This window comes from Schistocerca cancellata, chromosome 4 (genome assembly GCF_023864275.1).
Source record: "Schistocerca cancellata isolate TAMUIC-IGC-003103 chromosome 4, iqSchCanc2.1, whole genome shotgun sequence".
NCBI lineage: Eukaryota > Metazoa > Arthropoda > Insecta > Orthoptera > Acrididae > Schistocerca > Schistocerca cancellata.
In genome coordinates, this window is record NC_064629.1 from 729,220,525 (window position 1) to 729,239,522 (window position 18,998).

Genomic DNA, 18,998 nt, shown 5'->3' on the forward strand with positions numbered 1-18,998 from the left:
TGATTTGTTCACAACTTTCATGTGATACTACTTTCCTGTAGACTACATCATCATCAGCAAACAGTCTAATGTGCTGTCAATACCATCAACCAGATCGTTTATGTAAATCATAGAAAGCAGTGGACCTATTACGCTGCCCTGGGACACACCTGATGTTACGCTTTTTCTGTTGAAGTCTCGCCATTCAGGATGACATACTGCTCTCTGTCTGTTAGAAAACTTTCTATCTAACCGCATATGTCATCGGACAGACCGTAAGTGCGCATTTTCTGGAGCAAGCGACAGTGCTCTGAGTCGAAAACCTTTCGAAAGTCGGGGAATATGGCATCATCCTGGGAGCCAGTATCTAGAGCCTGTTGTATATCATGTACAAAGAGGGCCAGCTGTGTCTCACATGAGTGCTGTTTCCTAAAACTGCGCTGGTTTCTGCACATGAGCTTCTCAGAGTCTAGAAAGGTCATTATGTCTGAACACAAAATATGTTCCATGACTCTACAATAAATCGATGTCAGTGAAATTGGCCAGTAATTATGTGCATCAGATTTTCTACCCTTTTTATAGACTGCTATGACCTGGGCCTTGTTCCAGTCCCATGGAACACTCCACTGTTCCAATGATCCCTGATAGATTATGGATAAGAGTGGTGATATATTTGTAGCATAGTCAACATAAAATCTTACAGGGATACCATCTGGGCCATATGCCTTCCTGGTGTCTAAGGATCTTAACTGTTTCACAATCCTAGATACACTAAACACTATGTTAGCCATCATTGAGTTTGTTCGTTAATTGGAAGGGGGAATCGAGCTGCAATCCTCTACCGTAAATGAGTTTTTGAAAGCTAGGTTTAGAATTTTGGCCTTCTGTTTATCATTATCATCATCATCATCATCATCATCATCATCATCATCATCATCATCATCCGTTACATTACCCATACTGTCAGCAAGTGAAGATATTGAATTATTTGTAGTGTTCATAGATTTTACGTACGACCAAAACTTTTTTTTTAGAATCTGCAGATAAAATATTGCTTTCAAATTCGTTAAAAGAACCTCTCATTGACCTTTTGACGGCTATCAGTGGGGCAGTGACTACGTTTAAAATGACTGTGCAAAATTTTTTGCTTTCTCAGCAACTTCCTAATATGTTTGTTGAACAAAGATGGATCCTTTCCCTCCCCTATATTTTTGCTAGGCACATATTTCTCTAGCACGTGTTCGACAATAACTTTAAATTCCGATCAAAGATGCTCAATATCTTTGTGCCCTGTGGTGCATGCTTGGAGCTGACTTTGAAGATATTCATTAATGACACTTTTATTTGCTTTCCCAAACAAGAAAACTCTATGCTGTTTCTTTGGTTTTTTTGCAACTGCCACTGACATAGAAGCCACAACGACATTATGGTTGCTAACACCTTCTTCTAGATTGACTTCCCCAAAAAGATCAGGTCTGTTTGTTGCCAAGATATACAATATGTTCCCATCTCGAGTTGGTTTCCTAACCAATTGCTAAAGGTTGTATGTTGAGAGCACACCTACAATAACTTCACATGTGTTTTTGTTTCTGCCCCCTGAGATACACGTGTAATTTTCCCAGTCAGTCAATGCCAGATTAAGGTCTCCACCTATAACTAATGGATAATTTGGATATTTATTTCCTATGTGCTCAAGACTTTCCCTGAAACATTCTGCGACGTTTGTTGTGGATGCTGGTGGTCTATAAAAACATCCTAATACAATGGTCACTCCTTGTCTGATTGACAGCTTTATCCAGACTATTTTACAGTCCAACCCAGTATCGATCTCAACTGCATTTAAACAGCTTTTAAATGCAATGAACACACCAACTCCCATAGCATCAGTCCTATCCTTCCTAAATACTGTCCAATCTGAGTTCAAAATTTCACTGCTATTTATGTCTGATTTCAACCAGCTTTCAGTACCTAATACAATATTGGCTTTACTACTGTTTATTTCGGAGAGTAACTCGGGGATCTTGCTACAGATACTTCAACAATTTATTAACATGAGATTTAGTATACTTAAATCCTTTGGAATGACCTGTTTAGGTGAACTAACAATTTTTACAGTTGGCCCACCCACATCCGTGTCATGAACTGGTAATTTTTCAGGCCAATGGTTTGTTTTTCGTGGGGAGGAACCTAGTCTACAAAACTTCCATGTGCACACCACAAGTATTGTGCTACCCACATAGCTGTTTCCTGTGTGTAGTGCACCCCTGATCTATCGTGGGGCGTCCTACAACCTTCCACCCCATAGTGTAGGTCGAGGAATCTACAACCATTTTCGCCACAGAGTCAATGTAGCCTCTGGTTTAGATTCTCCACTTAACTTCAAACCCTGGGTATGACGCTGCAAATCATCAGCTTGGCTTCCATTCCTCTAGAGATGGAAGCCGCCTTTGCCAGTTTAGCCAGCCGTCAAAAGGACCCAAGGATTTCCTCCGAACCTCGACAACTGGCATCGTTGGTGCCGACATGTGCAACAATTTGGAGCTGGCTGCACCCCGCACGCTCGATAGCCGCTGGAAGAGCCTCTTCCACATCCCAGACGAGGCCCCCTGGCAAGCACACTGAGTGAACGTTGGACTTCTTCCCCACCCTAGCCGCTATGCTGCTGAGGGGCTCCATGACCCGCCTAACATTGGAGCTCCTAATAACTAACAAACCCCTATCCCCATGGGCCTGCCCGGACCGTGCTGAAGGAGCGGCCATTATCCTGGCAGAAGGTACATTCTGATCCGGCTCAGCCCGCTCCCCCCAGCATCAGACAGCACACTGAATCTACTAGCAAAGTGCATGGGATTTGGCAGGAGCCTGCATTCTCCATGCAGCCTTTGCCTTGAGGTTCAAGATCTTGACACAGTCCGCCACCCACACTGAGGTGAGAGTGGGCTGGCCGGCTCAGTCACACCTGATGTCAGCTCAGTGACAAGAGAGCTGTGACATTCCCCCCCCCCCCCCCCCCCCCCTGCCCTCTACACATCTAGTACAGCAGAGGCTGCCCCAGGCACCCCATCCCCACCACACCAAAAGGTGGCATTTAGGAGCCTGTTGACTGTGGCAAACAAACCTTCCAGCTGCATTTGGACTGTGGCCAACTACTCCTGCATCTGCACACAACAGTAACCTATGCTAAGCTACACTTCTGATTATCCCTCATATTTATAATGTAAACAAATGCTTATGTACACACCAAAATGACCTAATAAAACTATAAAAACTGCTACCTTCAATGTATCAAGTCTAAATGACACTAATAAATGTAAATACTGAGTATTGTACACTGACAGATGCAGGTACAAAACAAAACCTTTAGCTAACAATAAGAGTTCAGAATGTAAAGCACACAACAAGCTAAGGAATTTAAGCAGACGGCGAGGTGAGTTTTAGCTTTCTGCTAACTAAACCGTGTGTAAGAAGGGCTCAGAACACTGATTTACTCAGATATTGTAATGTAACACTAATTTACCACATATTTTACATTTGCTTAACTGTTAACACTCACAAGTTGCACTAGTTAAATGTATACAAGTGAGGTTAGAGAATTCACTGTCAGTATCACTTTTCCTAATAAAACGTATAAAAAACTGCTACCTTCAATGTATCGAGTCTAAATGACACTAATAAAAATAAATACTGAGTATTGTACACTGATTTAATTGATAATCCCATGTATTTAACATCAATTAAGAATGTAAACAAACGTTTGCGTACACGCGAAACTGTTATAAACAGAATCTTCGCTTTTCCTATTCAGACACAAATAAAAAACTGAAATCTTCAATTTATCAAGTCTAGCTGACACTAATGCACGTAAATACTATAGAATATACTGCAAAAACAATTAATTACTAGCTAAATTACTTATCTCGTAACACAGCAAGTGAAAAGTGCTCGTAGCTGGCATCAGGGCATCTTGGTGCAAGACATCCATGTTATATTGGCCAGAGACAGCTAGTGTTTCCTCTTTTATTTAAGAAAAATTCATTGAAATTTCACTGTCCTATCTTTGCAATGACTGGTTTTTATGACCAAAGCTTTTGTTTAAAATTTTCCACTATTGCCCAAATGAAAACTAATTATCTGATACTTCAAAAATTCTTGGTGGACAACTGACGAGGGTAGTGTCCCTGCCTACAGCAGCTATGATAGCAGGGGTAACAGAGGTGTTTGAAATCAGCAACAGGGAAGTCACAATGGATGGCTGCGAGAAGCAAGAGTGGTGTGTCATGTGGGTGGTACTGCCAATCCATATGTAAACCTTGCTGAAAGACTGCCTTTGGCACTGGTTTCACACTATATGAAGTGTCTAGTCAAGAGTCATATTGCTACACATACAACAGCACTGCTTTGTTTATGGACTTTATGATTTTCTTGGAAAAACACTTACTTTGTCAGACAAGTGCAGCTTTTTTGCCCCTGGCATTAAAGACCTGGACCACATTTCCAGCAGCACCCATGTGTGACCATGTTGACGTTATAAAACTTTCCAGCATCCACCTACCGGAAACAACTGGTCTTTTCTCGGCAGACTCACTTGCTGTACTATGTTTGTACCCAAAGCAGCAACCAGACACAGAAAAAAGGCATCAAATTTGTGTGGTCAGCATCATGTCAACAGGCTTTTCAATACCTTTAAGATTATCTAAAAACAGCCAAGTACACATCGGACATGTGACTGATGCTCCCAATTGATATACCACAATATGGGATTGCGGCAGTTTTGCCCCATAAAATCTCAAATGGCTCCAAAAGATTGTCTATAACTCAAACATTGTTGTTGTGGTCTTCAGTCCTGAGACTGGTTTGATGCAGCTCTCCATGCTACTCTATCCTGTGCAAGCTTCTTCATCTCCCAGTACCTACTGCAGCCTACATCCTTCTGAATCTGCTTAGTGTATTCATCTCTTGGTCTCCCTCTATGATTTTTACCCTCAACACTGCCCTCCAGTACTCAAACATTAACAGCAGTATAAATAAACTAGTCACAGAATGTAAAACAGACTTTAGCGATACTTTACGATGTGAGTAAGTTTGATGTATATTTGTGAAGCAGCAATTTCCATCTGACTGTAAGCCATTGATACTGCTTTTCTAGCACAGGTCCAAGCTCAAGGAGAAAACAGGGCCAAGTCTGCAGTGACAGGCATTGTTCTTAAGCAGTTATAACTATGAAAGCCACACTTCTACCTTACACATCAACATGCCAATGCAGACACCATGTCCTGCTTTCCCATTGGTCCTGACATACAATTTGATCCCCAGGAAACGGTTCGTTTTGCATTCTACCACCACCTGTGATAAATCCTGGAACATCCTACTGACAGCGCATGATGTGCCCAAAGTGTTGGCCAACGACCTGGTACTGCAAATGTCAGTGACGCGGTTGGGGTAGCCTGAGCATTTACCAAAACAAGCAGACCTGGGATTTCTTAGCAATTTTTTGATGAAGCACAGGCTCAATGCAACAAACAGCATCTTAACATTAGCCACAGACATCTATGAATGATGAGTCCTCATTCTGCCTCCGCTATGACTCACCATTCTTGAACTACTTCATGGGTCACTAGGGGATAATGCACATGAAGGAAGTTGGCAGCACATGTACCAGTCTAGTAGTGACTGTGCAGCTGAACACGCATTCCACTCCTGTTGTACCTGCTCCCTGAAGCAGATGGCTCCTGCATGACATTCCTCTCCATAGCCATGATTATCCATGGGAGAGGAGAGGGGGAAAGAGGGAATATAACACACACACACACACACACACACACACACACACACACACACACACACACACACACACACACACCACCCACTGGAGAAAAGCATGTTGATTTTGCCAGGCCATTTCAGGGAGATACTTGATTGTTAGTGGTAGATGCTTTTTCCGACTTCCTTTTTGTGATGTGGATACCATCATCAACTGTTCATGCTACCATCCACACCATTTCTATGATCTTTGCAATTGAGGTAGCACCACACAAACTGATGCCAGACAATGATCCCAGTTTACTTCAATGCAATCCAAACCCAAAGTCTTCTGCCACTACAACAGCACTGAACAACTGACCACCTCCCCCTTCCACGCGGCCCTGACTCAGAAGCTGTGCAGTCAGTCAGAATGTTTGAAACATGAGACCTTGTTGACAACGTTGACCGAGGGAGCACTAAACAGATTCATTACCAAGTATAAGTCCACCCCTGTCAAAGGGGCCAGTACAACTGAAATATTGTACTGATGCAGGCATCGAACCCTGTTAGACCTCCCACCATCCATGTCCAGCTGAAGTACAGGTTCGGCCATTTGGAGGACACCTATGCCCGGGTGCCCACATTTGGCTGATATACATGGAGGACCCATGGGGTCATCCTAGGCCATAGTGCACATCAGCTGATTGATGTTGCGGCTGGTCCCAAGGTCACGGCCTGTCACTGAAACCAGCTCCAACTGCAACTGCATTCATAAACAGTCCCATTGCCTCTAACTGAAAGAGCTCACACCTATGCAATCATCTTTTGTGCCACTAGCCAAAACTCTGAACTGTGTGCCCCTTTTTGTGCCACTAGCCAAAACTCTGAACTGTGTGCCCCTTGCCATCCACTCACAGGCACAACCTATGCCACACTCATAAGCACATAGATGAGCGCCCCCCCCCCCCCCAATACCAAATTTGCCTCCAACTCCACTTCCTGCCACAGGACCATGCCAGGTCATTGGAGCTGGCCATGCTGCTGGATCTCTTGGTGGGCACCTCAACTATGCCTCACCCCCTCCCCCGTCCAACACCGGCAATGGTATAAACCCTGCCATTACTTACCCTAAGTGCAGATTTAAACAGGAAGTACTAGTATCACCATTTACATTGGATACTGATAACAGTGGCGACTCTTGCTAGCAGTGAAATCTATGCAGCCAGCTGCAGAAGGCAAGAACTTAAATCATTAGTTATTTAGGGATTAGGCAATAACCAATGTTTTATTTATTTCTCTTTGTTCTAACGTTAAATCTGAAACTGGTCTATTTCAGCTGAATCCGGCCACAACAGTTCATAAAACGTGATCTACACACTTTAAAAAATTTCAAGGCTGAGTCATTCACCATTTTTGTGTTACACAAGCTCAAATTAGGGGACAAAATAAACTGTGGCAATTTTTAAACTTTTTTTTCTTTGCTGCGGTAATTTTTTTAATACACAAAGTACACCAAGTGCCTTCCAGCAGTTCTCCAGGAAAGTTACTTGTTATCAATCCTATTTTACTACAAAAGTTATTTGTGTGTGTTCTAGAAGTCATTAATATATTAAAGAAGCTACCACTTATTTTACCAAATTTGTGCTTACTTTGATGCCATACTGCTAAATATTACCAACTGTAATGACTCTGGCGATGGACATTATGTTGAGTGGCGGTTGTGGGCACGTCACGGTCAGGATGCTGATGGATCACTATCCCTGGATGCATGTGCATAGTGGCGTGGTGAGCAGGTGCTTGTCTGATGCCCAATGAGCATTAGTAAAACGGCATTAAAGACCCAACACTTATTGTCTAACAATACACAGATGATGTGGCAACATTGCAGGCTGCTTGTGGAATCTGAGCAGTGGCAGTGAATGCCCAACCAGGAAGGTGCCAACATCAGCATGTGGACCATGTCGTGTCAGAGGTGCCCAAGTCTGCTGAGGTAGTGGGTTGCCCACTGCACATCAGCTACACTGCCTGGCGGCAGCTGAACAGCAGTGCATGAGGCACGACATGGCATGCTGCAATCTCTTGACAGAAGAGGCAGCCAGCAGCAGCAGCTGCTGCAGAGTCTGCCTACAGCAGCAGACAGGAGATGCCCATACTATGGCAGAAGAGTGGCCACCCATCCAGGCTCATGCTGGAGGCCACGAAGTGGCCCACTGATCGAAGGGGACTAAGTTTTCCACATCAGACTCTGCATGGATAGCAGCACTTTGGCTAACAGTGCCCATGTCTGCAGGGTGGGATATGCAGCAAAATGGATGCTTATAGATCGTTAGATAAGTAAATGGCGGTCCAGGATCGGTCCCTCCTCATTGCAGGTCACTGGCTGCATATATCTGTACTGAAAATAAGAAATACTTATTCGGGCCTCACCCATGATTGTTATGCTATCGTAGTAGTTTCTTCACCTCAATTCCCAACAGAGATGCAGCCTGGGCATGGGGAATCAGCCATCCGAGTTGTGGATGCTCCATCTTCCTGCTGTGTCTGTACTTTGGTGCCTCTGACTGCCCGGCCTGGCTATGGTGTGAAGTAACCAGCTCGGTGGTGCGTCCATAATACAGTGGTATCTGTGGCTTCCCCTTGTTGAAATTCAGTCCCGCCATTATAGCTTGACCCACTTTCCTTGGCTTCTTATGTTGTTGGGGAAGGCATCATGTTGCCGTGGAAGGCATCTGGATTTTACTCGGCTGCACCAAGTACATTATATTGTGGTACAACACAACTCACTATTGTTATATTTAATGCTGATAGATTTTTGTTATTTTGATGTGCTGGAATTTTATACATTTGCTAATATTTTTACTTTTTATGCATACCATAACCACGAAATTATAACAAGAATGTGAAACCACAACAGGAATAATAAGAAAAAGGAGAAAAGGCTACTACTCACCCACAAATCATTGTAGAAATGTACTCTGAGTATTAGACACACGTGCACATATTCATTTCCATACACACACTGGCTAACATGTGCTTCAGTCAAGTGGTCAGTGGCAGCCACCAACAATTATCACCCTAACAGCCAGGCTGCCACCAACACTTAACACACATGATGCATTAGCCCTTGTGCACCTGGAAAAAAACTATGGGCAGATGTAATAAACTATATTAATTACATTTGTACAACCATCTATAGGTGATAGGTAGTCTGTTCTTTTCGAATTACAACCAAGAAATTAGCCACTGAGGACACTGAACAATTCGTTGCCAACTTAAGACATCAAGCACGCACAAAAAATAGAATTTTTTTATTTACTAGGCTTTTCAAGGTGTTTTAGCACAAGAGTGGCTAACTTATTTTCTGGAGGACAGATGGACTCAGATGTTGCTCCTGACATACCACATTACACAACTGGTTGTTTGTCAAAAGAACTTGAGTCGCTGAATGAATTTTGACTTGCTTAGTAAATACTATTGACATTATGGTCTCATTATGACCTTTAAACAGATTCATGAAGCCTTGCTTCTCTCTCAGTTTGTTTCCTGCAAAAGTACTGCTGCAATCCTTTCACAAAAACATGGGTCATTCCATGTCAATTCAACCAATTTGAGAAAATTTTCCAGCTGATAGTCTCAGATTTGGCTGAAATTTAGCACACCAATGCTACCAAGTGTGGAACACTCATGTACAAAATTTTAAGTTCCTCTGCCAATTAGTTCCAGAATAATGGCTTGTGAAAGAAGGTGGCGTGACCCAGAAATTGCAACCCGCATCTGGCAATCTACCTTCAGACCCAACTTCAGGTCTTAATAACTTTGGAACTATTCCACACAGTCCAGTGAAATATTTACAACCTAGTAACATCCATTTAGAGAACACACTCCATGAATCAAAACACCAACAACATATTTCTGAGGGAAAATAAAAAATTCCAAAGTGTGATTAAAAAAATATAATATGTTAAAAGGTACATATTATAGGTGCCCACTGTGCCAAATATAATTCACTCAAAAAGGGTATAATTTTTTTTTGTGGTAAGCTTAATGTGGCCTAAACACACACAGAACTGATCTTGCCCATATCAGTTGCACAAACAGAGTTACATGCACACGAAAATACAAAAATTTGAAAAATTACCTGAAAAACATGTATTTTCTAAGTGTGGTAGCACAAAAGGGACAAGTGATATCCAAGCAAAATTTCAAACACTGCATAAGTAGACGATAATATAATATGTGGCAAAATTTCAACTTCTTGTTGCAAGGCAATTGTGTACAATAAAAGTTGACAGAGTTGTATTTGGTTACGTTTCTTTTAACACGATTTAGCAAGTAATAGTGACGATGCAGACAGCTTGTTTCAGATAAAGCTGCAGCAATTGTTGGGAACCATTAGGCAACAGAAAGTTAAACACTGGTAGTTTTCAGGGACAGAATGAGTCATTCTTAGGCAGGAGCAACAAAGGAAACAAGCAACAATTACAGGTTACTCATGTTGTTAAGATTCTAGTTCAGACTGGTCGTTCCTGTTGTGGAAAGTCAGTATGGAGGTGGAAGAGTGTACTAGTGGTGCTTTTGTTCAAACAAGTTGCAGTATTGGTAGAGCACAAGCATCTGAATGTCATAAAACAACATATGGAACAAAATGTGGCATTCACTTTGTACTGTATGATCTGGATGAATCAGACCAAGATTTGTTGCTATGGAGATCAGGGATACACCCTGTGGGCGGGCACAAGAAGTACAGTTCCAGGAAACTTTAGTGTTTGTTATCATCATATGAAAGTGTTTCTGGATAAGTATTCTTTCCTACAAAGAAGTTGTTTTGATCCATTTCGGATTCATAAGAAGACAGTGAAGTGTAGCCTCAGAGAAACTGATATAAAATCAGAATTGAAAGTGAATCAGTGCATGGGACTTAACATGAAACCAGGACAAAATTTATGTTCCTGGTGTGTAACACTACTAAAAAATGAAGAATATTCTGATAATTTACATGACAGTGACGAAGAGTATCAGCCACCTAACAACCACAGCGGATGAGCAATTAAATACTTCAGTGACTGCTCTTGGTTTGTCTCCCATGAAGACACACAAAGTTGAGAAAAGAGACAGGCCGAGCTATGGTAGAAGAAAACTACAAGAAGCTCAAATGGAATTAAAACACAAAATAGCTGACACACTAATGGTGGAAGAGGAAGAACTATCAGCTCCAAAGGAACAGAAATCATGCCAGAAAATTCTCTGATTTGGACTAAATCGTGCATGATTTAAAAGAAAAATGTGCCATATGCACACGCCAGAAAAAAGTAGCTATTCTTATCCTTGCACCTTCCAGCTGGTCTATTGACTACACTGCAAAGGAATTCAATTTTTCTACATATATGGTACAGCAAGCTAGGAAAATAAAAGCAATCCAAGGAGTGCTTCCACAACTTCAGCAGGCTCAGGGTAAGCAATTGAGTTCAGAAATAAAGGTGCTAGTGTCGGAGTTTTATGAAAATAATGACTACAGCCGAATAATGCCTGGAAAAAAAAGACTATGTAATGGTGAAAATGGGAAATGTACATGTAAAGATGCAAAACAGACTGTTGCTATGCAACATATCGGAACTATATGTAGAATTCAAGGAAAAGTATCCCAATACCAAAGTAGGTTTGTCATCTTTTTTCAATCTTCGTCCAAAGTGGGTTGTTCCTGTAAGTGCAAGGGGCACACACAATGTCTGTGTATGTGAGACCCATCAAAATGCTAAGCTGATGTTTGCTGCTATAAAGGATTCTGGTCTGGATTACAAAGGTGCAATGAAGTTGCTAATGTGTGACATCAGTTCCTACCAGTGCATGATACACAGGTGTGAGAAGTGTCGTGGCAAGTCAAATCTTGCAGAACACATGAATGACAAACTGTATGGTGAACTCCTTATGAATGATGATGAACTTGTTTCTTATAAACAATGGACACACATGGATCACACAAGTCCTGAAACAAAGCAAAGTACAGTGGAAGATTTTGTTGAAATGTGTTGTCAAAAAACGGACAAACTGACCACACACAGCTTCACAGCAACAGCACAATTGGCTTATCTCCAGTTTTGTAAGGATAATTTGAAACAAGATGAAATTATAGTAATATTAGACTTTTCTGAAAATTATGCATTTTTAGTTCAAGATTCTATCCAAGGATATCATTGGGACAACAGTCAAGCAACTCTCCAGCCATTTGCGATTTACTATAGAGGTGAATCAGGTGATGTGTCTGTCATGAACCTGTGTGTTTTTAGTGACTGTTTAATTCATGATGCCATTGCAGTTCATGCCCACATTCGCACTCAGTGATGGGGCAGCTAGTCAGTACAAAAACTGTAAAAATCTTAAAAATTTATGCATGCAATACCATGATTTTCAGATTCATGCAGAATGGAATTTTTTCGCAGCAAGTCATGGTAAAAATGAATGTGATGGTATTGGTGCTACCATTAAGCGCATGGCATCACGAGTTAGTCTGCAGCACCCTACAGAAGGTCACATCTAACACCTCTTCAATTATTTACCTGGGTACAGAAAAATATCTCTGGCATACAACCATTCTATGTTTCGAAAGATGAGGTAAAATCAGTCGAAGTGTTGCTAAAAAGCAGACTAGAACACGTTAAAACTGTTGCAGGCACAAGAAGCCATCATCACTTCTGTCCAGTGGACTCTGACAATGTGCAGATGAGCAGACTGTCCGGTTATAACTATAGCTTCATGCACAACATGTGTCTTCACAGTCTGTCTGACTCAGGATTCAGAATCAAAAGCAGCAACATACAACCAGGTTGCTATGTTATTGCGGTTTATGATGACAAATGGTACTTAGGATGTGTTGCACAGTGCTGTGAAGCAGAAGGTGATGTATTTGTGAACTTCATGGCACCAGCAGGACCAGCAAGCTCATTTCATTGGCCACGTTTGAAAGACAGGTGTTGGATTCCTTTTGAACATGTTCTTATGACAGTTCCAGTTCCTACCACAGTGCCAGGAAGACTGTACAATTTGCCACTCAATGTACAGAGTACAGTAGCTAAAGTGTGGGAGAACTTCTGTTCGAAGCACAATTGACTGGTTTTTAGCAGTTAAGGTGCAGTAAACATTAATGATAGGTTGTGTTAATCTGTCTATATGTTGTTGCTTAGTGATTAAACAGTTGTGGGAGAGGATAAGAAGAGGCAGAACATTTTACGATATGTTTTTACAAAATTGTGTTGTGGAACAATGGCCACATCACCAAATACATCTGTCAACTTCCACTGTACACAAATGTCTTGCAATAACATGCTAAAATTTTGAGATATATATCATTATGGTCTACTTATGCAGTGTGTGAAATTTGGCTTGGATACCACTTGTCCCTTTTGTGCTACCACACTTAGAAAATACATGTTTTACAGGTAATTTTTGTATTTTCGTGTGCATGTAACTCAGTTTTTGTGACTGATATGGGTATGAGTAGTTCTGTGTGTGTTTAGGCCACATTAAGCTTACCACAAAAAAATTTATACCCTTTTTGAGTGAATTATATTTGGCATAGAGGGCGCCTACAATATGTACCTTTTAACGTATTACATTTTTTTAATCACACTTTGGAATTTTTTATTTTCCCTCAGAAATATGTTGTTGGTGTTTTGATTCATGGAGTGTGTTCTCTAAATGGATGTTACTAGGTTGTAAATATTTCACTGGACTGTGTGGAATAGTTCCAAAGTTATTAAGACCTGAAGTTGGGCCTGAAGATAGATTGCCGGATGCGGGTTGCAATTTCCGGGTCACGCCACCTTCTTTCACAAGTCATAATTCTGGAACTAATTGGCAGGGGAAACCAATACTTTGTACACGAGTGTTCCACACATGGTAGAATTACTGTACTAAATTTCAGTCAAATCTGAGACTGAGCTGGAGCCCCTGGTTGAACTGACATGGAATGACCCACATACCATTTAATTTAGACAGGGCTTTATGTGCTCTTGATAAAGCAAGAGCAGCTAAATTAAGAAATCTAACAAAAACTGTGCCCATTATACCAGAATGACATACACAGAAACGTCTGCTCAGCTATCTTGCTCAAAGACTTCACACGCTGAGGGCAATAAACAAATGGAACCCGCAGAAAAAGTCAATTTAGTTTGTCACTTCTTGACCATTCTCTACTAAACTGTCAGTTATGAAATGAGATTCATAAGCCTACATGAAACCTCCCCAGGGGATATTATTATTATTATTATTATTATTACTACTACTACTACCACCACCACCAGTCGCCCGGTTTGACGTCTTGCCCCTCTTATTCTTTTTTTAAAAAAACTTGCACTTAATACTGGATGGGATTATTTGTAATCGGGAGAACAAAAACTCTTCAGAAAATTTGCACTCTTTATTGCCTGTTGTCTAATAACTTTCTGTTTTGGGTGACATAAAATTAAATATAGGATACATAAAACCAGTAAAGACAAGAGACAAACAATACAGTACACATTTCTTCAACCCTTTTCTGCTAGCACTCTTTTCTCTCTAATCTTGCTACAGCTTTACATAGCATTCTTTCCTTTCTGCAACAGAATCTATTACCTCAACAAAGTTCGTCAAACATTTTGCTACATGAAAATTCGAAATATCGTTGTCTAATATTGCGTAGGCTGTTAATACAAATAGTATCCAAGACTGGTGTGGTTTCTTGATCTGATTATGTATATTTTCTCACTGTCTGCTAAAAAAAACAAAATAGGCCTTTCTAACACTGCAGAAATTTTAACAGACACCAAATAAACGAGACTGTTTTGGCACAAATGGTCATTTTTTAACACGTCAGAATATAATTCACAAAGACCAACATAAAATGCCTATTCGGCCTCCTATAAGCAAAAAGCTTTATGTTAGAAAACAGTTTCACATTTCATTTCATTCATACGCTCCAGTTTCTCGAGCATGAGATCAAAACGTAGTAGTACGAGATTTTAATATAAATTTGGAATCGTCATATACTTCCCTAATTTGTGTGATGTCCCTGTTTCTTCTCCTTCCTCATTCTAACAAACAAGCTTATCATGACTAATTCTGGAACTATTCCTGCCTTTGTCAAAACTTATTCGCCGGTTAACTTCACTAACCCAGCCACAATCACCGGTTTAGGTATCCCTGATTATTCTCCGGTTAGGCGTTGTTATGTTCCTACAAACCATTTTCCATGCTACTTCCAGAATAGAACTTAAGCGGCTGCTAGATGGAGACTGTACAACTGGCCCTTACTAGTGTAGTGATCTGGCCAAAAATATTCTGACAACATTTCATTTTCCTGGATACACCGAGAAGATAATATGTAATCTTTCTTACCTGTTATTCCTGTTAGTCATTTATTTCCACTCTGGTAGTCTGAATCTATGGATTTCCCTAGTAATTATAACAACGCTGATCATTCGCAAACCCAATCAACCACATAATCAGACAGCGATTGGCTTTCACTCATTCGGCTTTACTCTGCTCAGCTTGTATAGCTCAGTCCCCTTTTGCCTGCAGGAAAGTTTATTCCTAGATGCGATGAGGATTCCCCTGACAGAGACATCACGTATGCTATGCACGCATTCAAAAATCAACTTATGATTTTTTTTTTTTTTTTTTTTTTTTTTTTACCATGGGACCAAACTGCTGATGTCATCGATCCCTAGGCTTCCACACAACTTAATCTAACTTACGCTAAGGACAACACATACACCCATGCCTGAGGGAGGATTCGAACCTCTGACGGGGGGAGCCGCGCGAACCGTGACAAGTCGCTTCAGACCGACAGGGATGCGCATCAAAGTCATTTGAGTAATCGATACACCAACGTGCGCTGGATGCTAGGCACTTTGTGAAAATACGTTTTTACTCATCAAGAATATGAATTTGGTGCCCCGCCCCCTCCCCTTCCTCTAGATCTGGGCCCGCTGCACATGCGTGAATCTGGCAGCTTGGGCGCAGCAGTAAAATTTTTCCTGGTTGCATCTAGGTGCTTGCTGCGACTGCTTACACAGCAGCAGCCACATTTCTGTAGCCAGAAATGGGAGAAGGTACTACTCATACGCCACTCTACTGCGCATGAGCCCACTCGTAACTGCTAAAACAAATCTAATGTAAACAGTTGTGACGTCACGTTCATCGGATGCAATTTTTTGTTATGAAGCATTGCATAGTCTTCCTAAAGCCTTTGACACATTTTGCTGTTGGCAAATGCTTGTATGAGCACTGTGTTTTGTTGTTGTATATGGCACATTTCCTTTGAATTTATGTTTTATTTTAGTTTTTTTTTTTTTCCTCTCTCCTCGTTCACATTTTATTGTTGCAGTATTATTCTGCAGCAGCGGGATACAGTAATATCCTTTGTTAGAGTATTGATTCTTACCAGTCAAAATTACAAAAATTTACTGAAAACTAAACGAAAAATTCCTGGAATTCTAAAATATTCCTGCGTTTTTCTCAATTTTCTCCCGGATGAAAAAATTCCCGGGTTTTTCCTGGATCTCCCGGCTGTCCTGGGCCGTATACACGCTGTAATAATAATGGCAAAACACAAACTGAAATTAGTCTGTTATGGGCCAATGGAGACCACAGGTCCCTTACACCAAAGTACACAAGAAATATCCCTGAACAACCTCTGAACTTTTGTCAGCACAGTTTGAAATAACCTCATATAGGAGAGGTCCTCACACGAACATGGTTCCTACTGTTGTCACTGGAATGGAATAATAGAATTTGATGGCACCAGAGCCTCGCGTATCAAACTGGACGCTTTTCACACTATGGTCATTACTGAATACATGAATGGCACTGTGAGGAAGTTGGCAAAGTACTACTTCACAATGAAACCAATCAGAAAGTGCCAAAATCTCAATGTTCTGTGGTGATCTAAAAACATGCACGTTCAAATATGAATCCATTATTTTTTTACATAAAAATCCTTTGCTTTTGTATGAATGACAAATTCAAAGCCATGTGATGAATTCAATTGTTCTGAGAACTGCCTATTTTATGGGCTTCCCAGGTAAGTCACCACCCAGTATAATATCACAAAATCATTTCCTCAACCTCCTTTAGGTTAGCGCAGGGTGGAGCTGAGGAAATGCACGTTTTTCACTAGTGAATAAGTTATTCTGTTTTATTTATATAAAAATGTTTTACATTAAATAACAACATTTTTAGTTTTGAGATCCATATATATTAATTAGGTTCAGAAAATAATGTCACTGAATTGATGTCCTCCTTAATGACACAACTTCAGAGCCTCTCTTCAAAGCTCTGCATGACTTCCTTACAGACTATTTAGACAATATTAGTAATTAATTAAGATTTCTTACCTTCCCTATATTGTGTGTGAACTGTGTACAGGAAGACTTTGTGAGAAAGTCAATTATTTCCTAAGCACACTGTAGCCTGTAGCAGAAGTGTTTCTCGAAGATGTACTCAACAGTTTCACCTTAAGGATTGAATGCTCATTTTCAAACCTAAAAATTTGTTTTTGGCAGTGAAGCCGTCCATTCGCCATTTGCCAAGTAAGCTGTAAATGAAATAATGACATGATTTGTGGCAAGACCAAGTACACACAAATAACAACTATTTTGTTACTGGTCAAAACACAACCATATTTTAATAGTTCAATATGATGTTTCTAAATGAGAAATTTGCATATCTTTAAATTTCAAACACAGCTCAACAATGCCTAAGAATATGCCAATGATGTGTGTTCTTTACCATTTACTTCCAATTATTTCTATTTTCACAGGCATCTTTCATCCTGAAAAGAAGAGCAGTATATGTCACGAACCAGTTAGATAAATAAGCTTTCTCAATCAGGCACTGGCCTTGAGCAGCAGTCATTTATGGTTGATACTACAATGAAATTTATTGATTTCATTTTGTATACACAAGTGTGATGACACACATCATCAAATGTTGGAATCAGTAACAGCACACATAATATTAATTTTTGACTTCCAGGGCACAAGGATACTGAATGACTTTTCAAATACTCTATGAGGAAAACTGACAAAGCTACAATAAGAACATCGTAAAATTAGGTATGAGTTCTATTACTGAAAAAAAGAAAGAGAAGCAACAGGGGGTTAGTGATAGAAAAAGGCCTGAAAAGAGGGGGAAGAGATGGGGAGCTGGGAGGGGCATCAGATGAAGGAAAGGGGTGGTGGGTAAGGAGGGGGGTGGCGGGTAAGGATGTGTGTGTGTGTGTGTGTGTGTGTGTGTGTGTGTGTGTGTGTGTTTGTTTGTTTGTTAAGGACCGGGGGTCAGGTAAGGAGGTGGTCGGGTAAGGAGGGGGGGCGGGTAAGGAGGGGGGGCGGGTAAGGAGGGGGGCGGGTAAGGAGGGGGGGCGGGTAAGGAGGGGGGGCGGGTAAGGAGGGGGGGCGGGTAAGGAGGGGGGGCGGGTAAGGAGGGGGGGCGGGTAAGGAGGGGGGGGCAGGTAAGGAGGGGGGCGGGTAAGGAGGGGGCCGGGTAAGGAGGGAGGCAAGTAAGGAGGGGGCGGGTAAGGAGGGGGGCGGGTAAGGAGGGGGAAGAGGGAGGGTGAGAGAAGGGGAGAACGGCTGGGTAAGGGAAATGAGGGAGGGTAAGGAAACATGTCATCTGGATGAGCAGCAAGGTTTCTCCATAGTTGGTGCAAAACTGGTTCTCATATCAACAGCATGAAGATATACACCTTCTTTATAGAATCAAAGTACGATAATTAGTCTAAGGTATTCTAGTCTTGGACTGTCAGTTACTTTTCGGTGGGTCCTGACTTGACATGCTGTAGAATGGAGACTAGGTGTTCTGCCACACTATTTAGTGTCCACAATTGCCATAGATGGTTTCACTGAGCCCTCGAGAAGATGTATCTGAAATGGAGACCCTTAATACACCACAATGCATAGGGAGGGTTAGTAGGGCCTGGTGACACAATGGTAAACCCTGCTCTCAGATGAGTTCTTATTATTCTTCGACACTTTGTGGACACAGATGATGAACTGTGCCCTTCAGGTTGGCACATCTTTCGTCATCAGATCGTAATATCAAATCTTGATGAAAGATAATGGTCACTGTTGTATTGAGTACAATAAATTGGCATACCCTGAATTACACAAATGCAAGACTCGATACTGAGTGTAGTCTGTCGTCTCGATCTGGAGGGAGCTACTCCACATCTTTTGCAATGTTGCCATGTCTCCAAAGTTATGTTTGATATGTTCCATGAAGAACTAATGTTTGGTCATTAAAAG

At 41.2% G+C, this 18,998-nt stretch overlaps 1 protein-coding gene across 2 annotated transcripts in view; it reads right to left on the reverse strand.

Moving 5' to 3' along the window:
* The window catches only part of LOC126183820 (presequence protease, mitochondrial), a 92,593-nt gene that overhangs the window by 48,436 nt on the left and 25,159 nt on the right, over positions 1 to 18,998 (reverse strand). For both annotated transcript variants that reach the window (XM_049926073.1, XM_049926072.1), the window contains exon 2: positions 17,091 to 17,290. The gene's annotated coding sequence lies outside the window, so the exon portion shown is untranslated. The remainder of the gene's footprint in view (positions 1 to 17,090; positions 17,291 to 18,998) is intronic.